The sequence below is a fragment of the Coregonus clupeaformis genome, chromosome 7 (assembly GCF_020615455.1).
Source record: "Coregonus clupeaformis isolate EN_2021a chromosome 7, ASM2061545v1, whole genome shotgun sequence".
Lineage (NCBI taxonomy): Eukaryota > Metazoa > Chordata > Actinopteri > Salmoniformes > Salmonidae > Coregonus > Coregonus clupeaformis.
In genome coordinates this window covers 52596741-52609493 of record NC_059198.1, presented here as the reverse complement: position 1 = coordinate 52609493, position 12753 = coordinate 52596741, and the positions used below count along the sequence as shown (strand labels likewise).

Here is a 12753-nt window from a genome sequence, read left to right as displayed (position 1 = left end):
GATATCTACTGCTATGCTACTTGGTAGATTAGTAATATAGCTAGATATCTACTGCTATGCTACTGGGTAGACTATAGTAATATAGCTAGATATCTACTGCTATGCTACTGGGTAGATTAGTAATATAGCTAGATATCTACTGCTATGCTACTGGGTAGACTATAGTAATATAGCTAGATATCTACTGCTATGCTACTGGGTAGATTAGTAATATAGCTAGATATCTACTGCTATGCTACTGGGTAGATTAGTAATATAGCTAGATATCTACTGCTATGCTACTGGGTAGACTATAGTAATATAGCTAGATATCTACTGCTATGCTACTGGGTAGACTATAGTAATATAGCTAGATATCTACTGCTATGCTACTGGGTAGACTATAGTAATATAGCTAGATATCTACTGCTATGCTACTGGGTAGATTAGTAATATAGCTAGATATCTACTGCTATGCTACTGGGTAGACTATAGTAATATAGCTAGATATCTACTGCTATGCTACTGGGTAGACTATAGTAATATAGCTAGATATCTACTGCTATGCTACTGGGTAGATTAGTAATATAGCTAGATATCTACTGCTATGCTACTGGGTAGACTATAGTAATATAGCTAGATATCTACTGCTATGCTACTGGGTAGACTATAGTAATATAGCTAGATATCTACTGCTATGCTACTGGGTAGACTATAGTAATATAGCTAGATATCTACTGCTATGCTACTGGGTAGATTAGTAATATAGCTAGATATCTACTGCTATGCTACTGGGTAGATTAGTAATATAGCTAGATATCTACTGCTATGCTACTGGGTAGACTATAGTAATATAGCTAGATATCTACTGCTATGCTACTGGGTAGATTAGTAATATAGCTAGATATCTACTGCTATGCTACTGGGTAGATTAGTAATATAGCTAGATATCTACTGCTATGCTACTGGGTAGACTATAGTAATATAGCTAGATATCTACTGCTATGCTACTGGGTAGACTATAGTAATATAGCTAGATATCTACTGCTATGCTACTGGGTAGACTATAGTAATATAGCTAGATATCTACTGCTATGCTACTGGGTAGACTATAGTAATATAGCTAGATATCTACTGCTATGCTACTGGGTAGATTAGTAATATAGCTAGATATCTACTGCTATGCTACTGGGTAGATTAGTAATATAGCTAGATATCTACTGCTATGCTACTGGGTAGACTATAGTAATATAGCTAGATATCTACTGCTATGCTACTGGGTAGACTATAGTAATATAGCTAGATATCTACTGCTATGCTACTGGGTAGATTAGTAATATAGCTAGATATCTACTGCTATGCTACTGGGTAGATTAGTAATATAGCTAGATATCTACTGCTATGCTACTGGGTAGACTATAGTAATATAGCTAGATATCTACTGCTATGCTACTGGGTAGACTATAGTAATATAGCTAGATATCTACTGCTATGCTACTGGGTAGATTAGTAATATAGCTAGATATCTACTGCTATGCTACTGGGTAGACTATAGTAATATAGCTAGATATCTACTGCTATGCTACTGGGTAGACTATAGTAATATAGCTAGATATCTACTGCTATGCTACTGGGTAGATTAGTAATATAGCTAGATATCTACTGCTATGCTACTGGGTAGATTAGTAATATAGCTAGAAAACTACTGCTATGCTACTGGGTAGACAATAGTAATATAGCTAGATATCTACTGCTATGCTACTGGGTAGACTATAGTAATATAGCTAGATATCTACTGCTATGCTACTGGGTAGATTAGTAATATTGCTAGATATCTACTGCTATGCTACTGGGTAGACTATAGTAATATAGCTAGATATCTACTGCTATGCTACTGGGTAGACTATAGTAATATAGCTAGATATCTACTGCTATGCTACTGGGTAGACTATAGTAATATAGCTAGATATCTACTGCTATGCTACTGGGTAGATTAGTAATATTGCTAGATATCTACTGCTATGCTACTGGGTAGACTATAGTAATATAGCTAGATATCTACTGCTATGCTACTGGGTAGACTATAGTAATATAGCTAGATATCTACTGCTATGCTACTGGGTAGACTATAGTAATACAGCTAGAAAACTACTGCTATGCTACTGGGTAGACTATAGTAATACAGCTAGATATCTACTGCTATGCTACTGGGTAGAATAGTAATATAGCTAGATATCTACTGCTATGCTACTGGGTAGACTATAGTAATATAGCTAGATATCTACTGCTATGCTACTTGGTAGATTAGTAATATAGCTAGATATCTACTGCTATGCTACTGGGTAGACTATAGTAATATAGCTAGATATCTACTGCTATGCTACTGGGTAGATTAGTAATATAGCTAGATATCTACTGCTATGCTACTGGGTAGACTATAGTAATATAGCTAGATATCTACTGCTATGCTACTGGGTAGATTAGTAATATAGCTAGATATCTACTGCTATGCTACTGGGTAGATTAGTAATATAGCTAGATATCTACTGCTATGCTACTGGGTAGACTATAGTAATATAGCTAGATATCTACTGCTATGCTACTGGGTAGATTAGTAATATAGCTAGATATCTACTGCTATGCTACTGGGTAGATTAGTAATATAGCTAGATATCTACTGCTATGCTACTGGGTAGACTATAGTAATATAGCTAGATATCTACTGCTATGCTACTGGGTAGACTATAGTAATATAGCTAGATATCTACTGCTATGCTACTGGGTAGACTATAGTAATATAGCTAGATATCTACTGCTATGCTACTGGGTAGATTAGTAATATAGCTAGATATCTACTGCTATGCTACTGGGTAGACTATAGTAATATAGCTAGATATCTACTGCTATGCTACTGGGTAGACTATAGTAATATAGCTAGATATCTACTGCTATGCTACTGGGTAGATTAGTAATATAGCTAGATATCTACTGCTATGCTACTGGGTAGATTAGTAATATAGCTAGATATCTACTGCTATGCTACTGGGTAGATTAGTAATATAGCTAGATATCTACTGCTATGCTACTGGGTAGACTATAGTAATATAGCTAGATATCTACTGCTATGCTACTGGGTAGACTATAGTAATATAGCTAGATATCTACTGCTATGCTACTGGGTAGACTATAGTAATATAGCTAGATATCTACTGCTATGCTACTGGGTAGATTAGTAATATAGCTAGATATCTACTGCTATGCTACTGGGTAGATTAGTAATATAGCTAGATATCTACTGCTATGCTACTGGGTAGACTATAGTAATATAGCTAGATATCTACTGCTATGCTACTGGGTAGATTAGTAATATAGCTAGATATCTACTGCTATGCTACTGGGTAGATTAGTAATATAGCTAGATATCTACTGCTATGCTACTGGGTAGATTAGTAATATAGCTAGATATCTACTGCTATGCTACTGGGTAGACTATAGTAATATAGCTAGATATCTACTGCTATGCTACTGGGTAGACTATAGTAATATAGCTAGATATCTACTGCTATGCTACTGGGTAGACTATAGTAATATAGCTAGATATCTACTGCTATGCTACTGGGTAGATTAGTAATATAGCTAGATATCTACTGCTATGCTACTGGGTAGATTAGTAATATAGCTAGATATCTACTGCTATGCTACTGGGTAGACTATAGTAATATAGCTAGATATCTACTGCTATGCTACTGGGTAGATTAGTAATATAGCTAGATATCTACTGCTATGCTACTGGGTAGATTAGTAATATAGCTAGATATCTACTGCTATGCTACTGGGTAGACTATAGTAATATAGCTAGATATCTACTGCTATGCTACTGGGTAGATTAGTAATATAGCTAGATATCTACTGCTATGCTACTGGGTAGATTAGTAATATAGCTAGATATCTACTGCTATGCTACTGGGTAGACTATAGTAATATAGCTAGATATCTACTGCTATGCTACTGGGTAGACTATAGTAATATAGCTAGATATCTACTGCTATGCTACTGGGTAGATTAGTAATATAGCTAGATATCTACTGCTATGCTACTGGGTAGATTAGTAATATAGCTAGATATCTACTGCTATGCTACTGGGTAGACTATAGTAATATAGCTAGATATCTACTGCTATGCTACTGGGTAGATTAGTAATATAGCTAGATATCTACTGCTATGCTACTGGGTAGATTAGTAATATAGCTAGATATCTACTGCTATGCTACTGGGTAGATTAGTAATATAGCTAGATATCTACTGCTATGCTACTGGGTAGACTATAGTAATATAGCTAGATATCTACTGCTATGCTACTGGGTAGACTATAGTAATATAGCTAGATATCTACTGCTATGCTACTGGGTAGATTAGTAATACAGCTAGATATCTACTGCTATGCTACTGGGTAGATTAGTAATATAGCTAGATATCTACTGCTATGCTACTGGGTAGATTAGTAATATAGCTAGATATCTACTGCTATGCTACTGGGTAGACTATAGTAATATAGCTAGATATCTACTGCTATGCTACTGGGTAGACTATAGTAATATAGCTAGATATCTACTGCTATGCTACTGGGTAGACTATAGTAATATAGCTAGATATCTACTGCTATGCTACTGGGTAGATTAGTAATATAGCTAGATATCTACTGCTATGCTACTGGGTAGACTATAGTAATATAGCTAGATATCTACTGCTATGCTACTGGGTAGACTATAGTAATATAGCTAGATATCTACTGCTATGCTACTGGGTAGATTAGTAATATAGCTAGATATCTACTGCTATGCTACTGGGTAGACTATAGTAATATAGCTAGATATCTACTGCTATGCTACTGGGTAGATTAGTAATATAGCTAGATATCTACTGCTATGCTACTGGGTAGACTATAGTAATATAGCTAGATATCTACTGCTATGCTACTGGGTAGATTAGTAATATAGCTAGATATCTACTGCTATGCTACTGGGTAGATTAGTAATATAGCTAGAAAACTACTGCTATGCTACTGGGTAGACAATAGTAATATAGCTAGATATCTACTGCTATGCTACTGGGTAGACTATAGTAATATAGCTAGATATCTACTGCTATGCTACTGGGTAGATTAGTAATATTGCTAGATATCTACTGCTATGCTACTGGGTAGACTATAGTAATATAGCTAGATATCTACTGCTATGCTACTGGGTAGACTATAGTAATATAGCTAGATATCTACTGCTATGCTACTGGGTAGACTATAGTAATATAGCTAGATATCTACTGCTATGCTACTGGGTAGATTAGTAATATTGCTAGATATCTACTGCTATGCTACTGGGTAGACTATAGTAATATAGCTAGATATCTACTGCTATGCTACTGGGTAGATTAGTAATATAGCTAGATATCTACTGCTATGCTACTGGGTAGATTAGTAATATAGCTAGAAAACTACTGCTATGCTACTGGGTAGACAATAGTAATATAGCTAGATATCTACTGCTATGCTACTGGGTAGACTATAGTAATATAGCTAGATATCTACTGCTATGCTACTGGGTAGATTAGTAATATTGCTAGATATCTACTGCTATGCTACTGGGTAGACTATAGTAATATAGCTAGATATCTACTGCTATGCTACTGGGTAGACTATAGTAATATAGCTAGATATCTACTGCTATGCTACTGGGTAGACTATAGTAATATAGCTAGATATCTACTGCTATGCTACTGGGTAGATTAGTAATATTGCTAGATATCTACTGCTATGCTACTGGGTAGACTATAGTAATATAGCTAGATATCTACTGCTATGCTACTGGGTAGACTATAGTAATATAGCTAGATATCTACTGCTATGCTACTGGGTAGACTATAGTAATACAGCTAGAAAACTACTGCTATGCTACTGGGTAGACTATAGTAATACAGCTAGATATCTACTGCTATGCTACTGGGTAGAATAGTAATATAGCTAGATATCTACTGCTATGCTACTGGGTAGACTATAGTAATATAGCTAGATATCTACTGCTATGCTACTTGGTAGATTAGTAATATAGCTAGATATCTACTGCTATGCTACTGGGTAGACTATAGTAATATAGCTAGATATCTACTGCTATGCTACTGGGTAGATTAGTAATATAGCTAGATATCTACTGCTATGCTACTGGGTAGACTATAGTAATATAGCTAGATATCTACTGCTATGCTACTGGGTAGATTAGTAATATAGCTAGATATCTACTGCTATGCTACTGGGTAGATTAGTAATATAGCTAGATATCTACTGCTATGCTACTGGGTAGACTATAGTAATATAGCTAGATATCTACTGCTATGCTACTGGGTAGATTAGTAATATAGCTAGATATCTACTGCTATGCTACTGGGTAGATTAGTAATATAGCTAGATATCTACTGCTATGCTACTGGGTAGACTATAGTAATATAGCTAGATATCTACTGCTATGCTACTGGGTAGACTATAGTAATATAGCTAGATATCTACTGCTATGCTACTGGGTAGACTATAGTAATATAGCTAGATATCTACTGCTATGCTACTGGGTAGATTAGTAATATAGCTAGATATCTACTGCTATGCTACTGGGTAGACTATAGTAATATAGCTAGATATCTACTGCTATGCTACTGGGTAGACTATAGTAATATAGCTAGATATCTACTGCTATGCTACTGGGTAGATTAGTAATATAGCTAGATATCTACTGCTATGCTACTGGGTAGATTAGTAATATAGCTAGATATCTACTGCTATGCTACTGGGTAGATTAGTAATATAGCTAGATATCTACTGCTATGCTACTGGGTAGACTATAGTAATATAGCTAGATATCTACTGCTATGCTACTGGGTAGACTATAGTAATATAGCTAGATATCTACTGCTATGCTACTGGGTAGACTATAGTAATATAGCTAGATATCTACTGCTATGCTACTGGGTAGATTAGTAATATAGCTAGATATCTACTGCTATGCTACTGGGTAGATTAGTAATATAGCTAGATATCTACTGCTATGCTACTGGGTAGACTATAGTAATATAGCTAGATATCTACTGCTATGCTACTGGGTAGATTAGTAATATAGCTAGATATCTACTGCTATGCTACTGGGTAGATTAGTAATATAGCTAGATATCTACTGCTATGCTACTGGGTAGACTATAGTAATATAGCTAGATATCTACTGCTATGCTACTGGGTAGACTATAGTAATATAGCTAGATATCTACTGCTATGCTACTGGGTAGACTATAGTAATATAGCTAGATATCTACTGCTATGCTACTGGGTAGATTAGTAATATAGCTAGATATCTACTGCTATGCTACTGGGTAGATTAGTAATATAGCTAGATATCTACTGCTATGCTACTGGGTAGACTATAGTAATATAGCTAGATATCTACTGCTATGCTACTGGGTAGACTATAGTAATATAGCTAGATATCTACTGCTATGCTACTGGGTAGATTAGTAATATAGCTAGATATCTACTGCTATGCTACTGGGTAGACTATAGTAATATAGCTAGATATCTACTGCTATGCTACTGGGTAGACTATAGTAATATAGCTAGATATCTACTGCTATGCTACTGGGTAGATTAGTAATATAGCTAGATATCTACTGCTATGCTACTGGGTAGACTATAGTAATATAGCTAGATATCTACTGCTATGCTACTGGGTAGATTAGTAATATAGCTAGATATCTACTGCTATGCTACTGGGTAGACTATAGTAATATAGCTAGATATCTACTGCTATGCTACTGGGTAGATTAGTAATATAGCTAGATATCTACTGCTATGCTACTGGGTAGATTAGTAATATAGCTAGAAAACTACTGCTATGCTACTGGGTAGACAATAGTAATATAGCTAGATATCTACTGCTATGCTACTGGGTAGACTATAGTAATATAGCTAGATATCTACTGCTATGCTACTGGGTAGATTAGTAATATTGCTAGATATCTACTGCTATGCTACTGGGTAGACTATAGTAATATAGCTAGATATCTACTGCTATGCTACTGGGTAGACTATAGTAATATAGCTAGATATCTACTGCTATGCTACTGGGTAGACTATAGTAATATAGCTAGATATCTACTGCTATGCTACTGGGTAGATTAGTAATATTGCTAGATATCTACTGCTATGCTACTGGGTAGACTATAGTAATATAGCTAGATATCTACTGCTATGCTACTGGGTAGACTATAGTAATATAGCTAGATATCTACTGCTATGCTACTGGGTAGACTATAGTAATATAGCTAGATATCTACTGCTATGCTACTGGGTAGACTATAGTAATATAGCTAGATATCTACTGCTATGCTACTGGGTAGATTAGTAATATTGCTAGATATCTACTGCTATGCTACTGGGTAGACTATAGTAATATAGCTAGATATCTACTGCTATGCTACTGGGTAGACTATAGTAATATAGCTAGATATCTACTGCTATGCTACTGGGTAGATTAGTAATATAGCTAGATATCTACTGCTATGCTACTGGGTAGACTATAGTAATATAGCTAGATATCTACTGCTATGCTACTGGGTAGATTAGTAATATAGCTAGATATCTACTGCTATGCTACTGGGTAGATTAGTAATATAGCTAGAAAACTACTGCTATGCTACTGGGTAGACTATAGTAATATAGCTAGATATCTACTGCTATGCTACTGGGTAGACTATAGTAATATAGCTAGATATCTACTGCTATGCTACTGGGTAGATTAGTAATATATCTAGATATCTACTGCTATGCTACTGGGTAGACTATATTCAATTCAATTCAATTCAATTTTATTTTATATAGCCCTTCTTACATCAGCTAATATCTCGAAGTGCTGTACAGAAACCCAGCCTAAAACCCCAAACAGCTAGTAATGCAGGTGTAGAAGCACGGTGGCTAGGAAAAACTCCCTAGAAAGGCGAAAACCTAGGAAGAAACCTAGAGAGGAACCAGGCTATGAGGGGTGGCCAGTCCTCTTCTGGCTGTGCCGGGTGAAGATTATAACAGAACCATGCCAAGATGTTCAAAAATGTTCATAAGTGACAAGCATGGTCAAATAATAAATCAGGAATAAATCTCAGTTGGCTTTTCATAGCCGATCATTAAGAGTTGAAAACAGCAGGTCTGGGACAGGTAGGGGTTCCATAACCGCAGGCAGAACAGTTGAAACTGGAATAGCAGCAAGGCCAGGCGAACTGGGGACAGCAAGGAGTCACCACGGCCGGTAGTCCCGACGTATGGTCCTAGGGCTCAGGTCTCTCAGTTGGCTTTTCATAGCCGATCATTAAGAGTTGAAAACAGCAGGTCTGGGACAGGTAGGGGTTTCGTAACCGCAGGCAGAACAGTTGAAACTGGAATAGCAGCAAGGCCAGGCGGACTGGGGACAGCAAGGTGTCATCATGCCCGGTAGTCCTGACGTATGGTCCTAGGGCTCAGGTTCTCAGAGAGAAAGAGAGAACGAGAGAATTAGAGAGAGCATACTTAAATTCACACAGGACACTGGATAAGACAGGAGAAGTACTCCAGGTATAACCAACTAACCCCAGCCCCCCGACACATAAACTACTGCAGCATAAATACTGGAGGCTGAGACAGGAGCGGTCCGGAGACACTGTGGCCCCATCCGAAGAAACCCCGGACAGGGCCAAACAGGAAGGATATAACCCCACCCACTCTGCCAAAGCACAGCCCCCGCACCACTAGAGGGATATCCTCAACCACCAACTTACAATCCTGAGACAAGGCCGAGTATAGCCCACAGAGGTCTCCACCACAGCACAAACCAAGGGGGGGCGCCAACCCAGACAGGAAGATCACGTCAGTAACTCAACCCACTCAAGTGACGCACCCCTCCCAGGGACGGCATGAAAGAGCACCAGCAAGCCAGTGACTCAGCCCCTGCAACAGGGTTAGAGGCAGAGAACCCCAGTGGAGAGGGGAACCGGCCCGGCAGAGACAGCAAGGGCTGTTCGTTGCTCCAGAGCCTTTCCGTTCACCTTCACACTCCTGGGCCAGACTACACTCAATCATATGACCTACTGAAGAGATAAGTCTTCAGTAAAGACTTAAAGGTTGAGACCGAGTCTGCGTCTCTCACATGGGTAGGCAGACTGATCCATAATAGTAATATAGCTAGATATCTACTGCTATGCTACTGGGTAGACTATAGTAAAATAGCTAGATATCTACTGCTATACTACTGGGTAGACTATAGTAATATAGTTAGATATCTACTGCTATGCTACTGGGTAGACTATAGTAATATAGCTAGATATCTACTGCTATGCTACTGGGTAGACTATAGTAATATAGCTAGATATCTACTGCTATGCTACTGGGTAGATTAGTAATATAGCTAGATATCTACTGCTATGCTACTGGGTAGACTATAGTAATATAGCTAGATATCTACTGCTATGCTACTGGGTAGACTATAGTAATATAGCTAGATATCTACTGCTATGCTACTGGGTAGATTAGTAATATAGCTAGATATCTACTGCTATGCTACTGGGTAGACTATAGTAATATAGCTAGATATCTACTGCTATGCTACTGTGTAGACTATAGTAATATAGCTAGATATCTACTGCTATGCTACTGGGTAGACTATAGTAATATAGCTAGATATCTACTGCTATGCTACTGGGTAGATTAGTAATATTGCTAGATATCTACTGCTATGCTACTGGGTAGACTATAGTAATATAGCTAGATATCTACTGCTATGCTACTGGGTAGATTAGTAATATAGCTAGATATCTACTGCTATGCTACTGGGTAGATTAGTAATATAGCTAGATATCTTAGCCTCCCGAGTGGCGCAGTGGTCTAAGGCACTGCATCGCAGTATAGGCTCTGTCGTAGCCGGCCGTGACCGGGAGACCCATGGGGCGGCGCACAATTGGCCCAGCGTCGTCCAGGGTAGGGGAGGGAATGGCCGGCAGGGATGTTGGTAGATCATGGCGTTTGCAACGCCAGGGTTGTGGGTTCGATTCCCACGGGGGGCCAGTATGAAAAAATATAATATAATATATGCACTCACTAACTGTAATTCGCTCTGGATAAATGACAAAAAAAAAATGTATATATATATATATTTTTTTTTTGTCATTTATCCAGAGCGATTTACAGTTAGTGAGTGCATACATTATATTTTATTTATTCATACTGGCCCCCCATATATATATCTAGTGCTATGTTACTGGGTAGATTAGTAACATAGCTAGATATCTACTGCTATGCTACTGGGTAGACTATAGTAACATAGCTAGATATCTACTGCTATGCTACTGGGAAGACTATAGTAATATAGCTAGATATCTACTGCTATGCTACTGGGTAGATTAGTAATATAGCTAGATATCTACTGCTATGCTACTGGGTAGACTATAGTAATATAGCTAGATATCTACTGCTATGCTACTGGGTAGACAATAGTAATATAGCTAGATATCTACTGCTATGCTACTGGGTAGATTAGTAATATTGCTAGATATCTACTGCTATGCTACTGGGTAGACTATAGTAATATAGCTAGATATCTACTGCTATGCTACTGGGTAGACTATAGTAATATAGCTAGATATCTACTGCTATGCTACTGGGTAGACTATAGTAATATAGCTAGATATCTACTGCTATGCTACTGGGTAGATTAGTAATATTGCTAGATATCTACTGCTATGCTACTGGGTAGACTATAGTAATATAGCTAGATATCTACTGCTATCCTACTGGGTAGACTATAGTAATATAGCTAGATATCTACTGCTATGCTACTGGGTAGACTATAGTAATATAGCTAGATATCTACTGCTATGCTACTGAGTAGACTATAGTAATATAGCTAGATATCTACTGCTATGCTACTGGGTAGATTAGTAATATTGCTAGATATCTACTGCTATGCTACTGGGTAGACTATAGTAATATAGCTAGATATCTACTGCTATCCTACTGGGTAGACTATAGTAATATAGCTAGATATCTACTGCTATGCTACTGGGTAGACTATAGTAATATAGCTAGATATCTACTGCTATGCTACTGGGTAGATTAGTAATATTGCTAGATATCTACTGCTATGCTACTGGGTAGACTATAGTAATATAGCTAGATATCTACTGCTATGCTACTGGGTAGACTATAGTAATATAGCTAGATATCTACTGCTATGCTACTGGGTAGATTAGTAATATAGCTAGATATCTACTGCTATGCTACTGGGTAGATTAGTAATATAGCTAGAAAACTACTGCTATGCTACTGGGTAGACTATAGTAATATAGCTAGATATCTACTGCTATGCTACTGGGTAGACTATAGTAATATAGCTAGATATCTACTGCTATGCTACTGGGTAGATTAGTAATATTGCTAGATATCTACTGCTATGCTACTGGGTAGACTATAGTAATATAGCTAGATATCTACTGCTATGCTACTGGGTAGACTATAGTAATATAGCTAGATATCTACTGCTATGCTACTGGGTAGACTATAGTAATATAGCTAGATATCTACTGCTATGCTACTGGGTAGATTAGTAATATAGCTAGATATCTACTGCTATGCTACTGGGTAGACTATAGTAATATAGCTAGATATCTACTGCTATGCTACTGGGTAGACTATAGTAATATAGCTAGATATCTACTGCTATG

The 12753-nt window shown here is 37.2% G+C and overlaps 1 protein-coding gene across 1 annotated transcript in view; it reads right to left on the bottom strand.

The window, feature by feature from the left end:
* The window catches only part of LOC121556447 (mitogen-activated protein kinase kinase kinase 3-like), a 184291-nt gene that overhangs the window by 145926 nt on the left and 25612 nt on the right, over nt 1-12753 (bottom strand). The window lies entirely within an intron of this gene.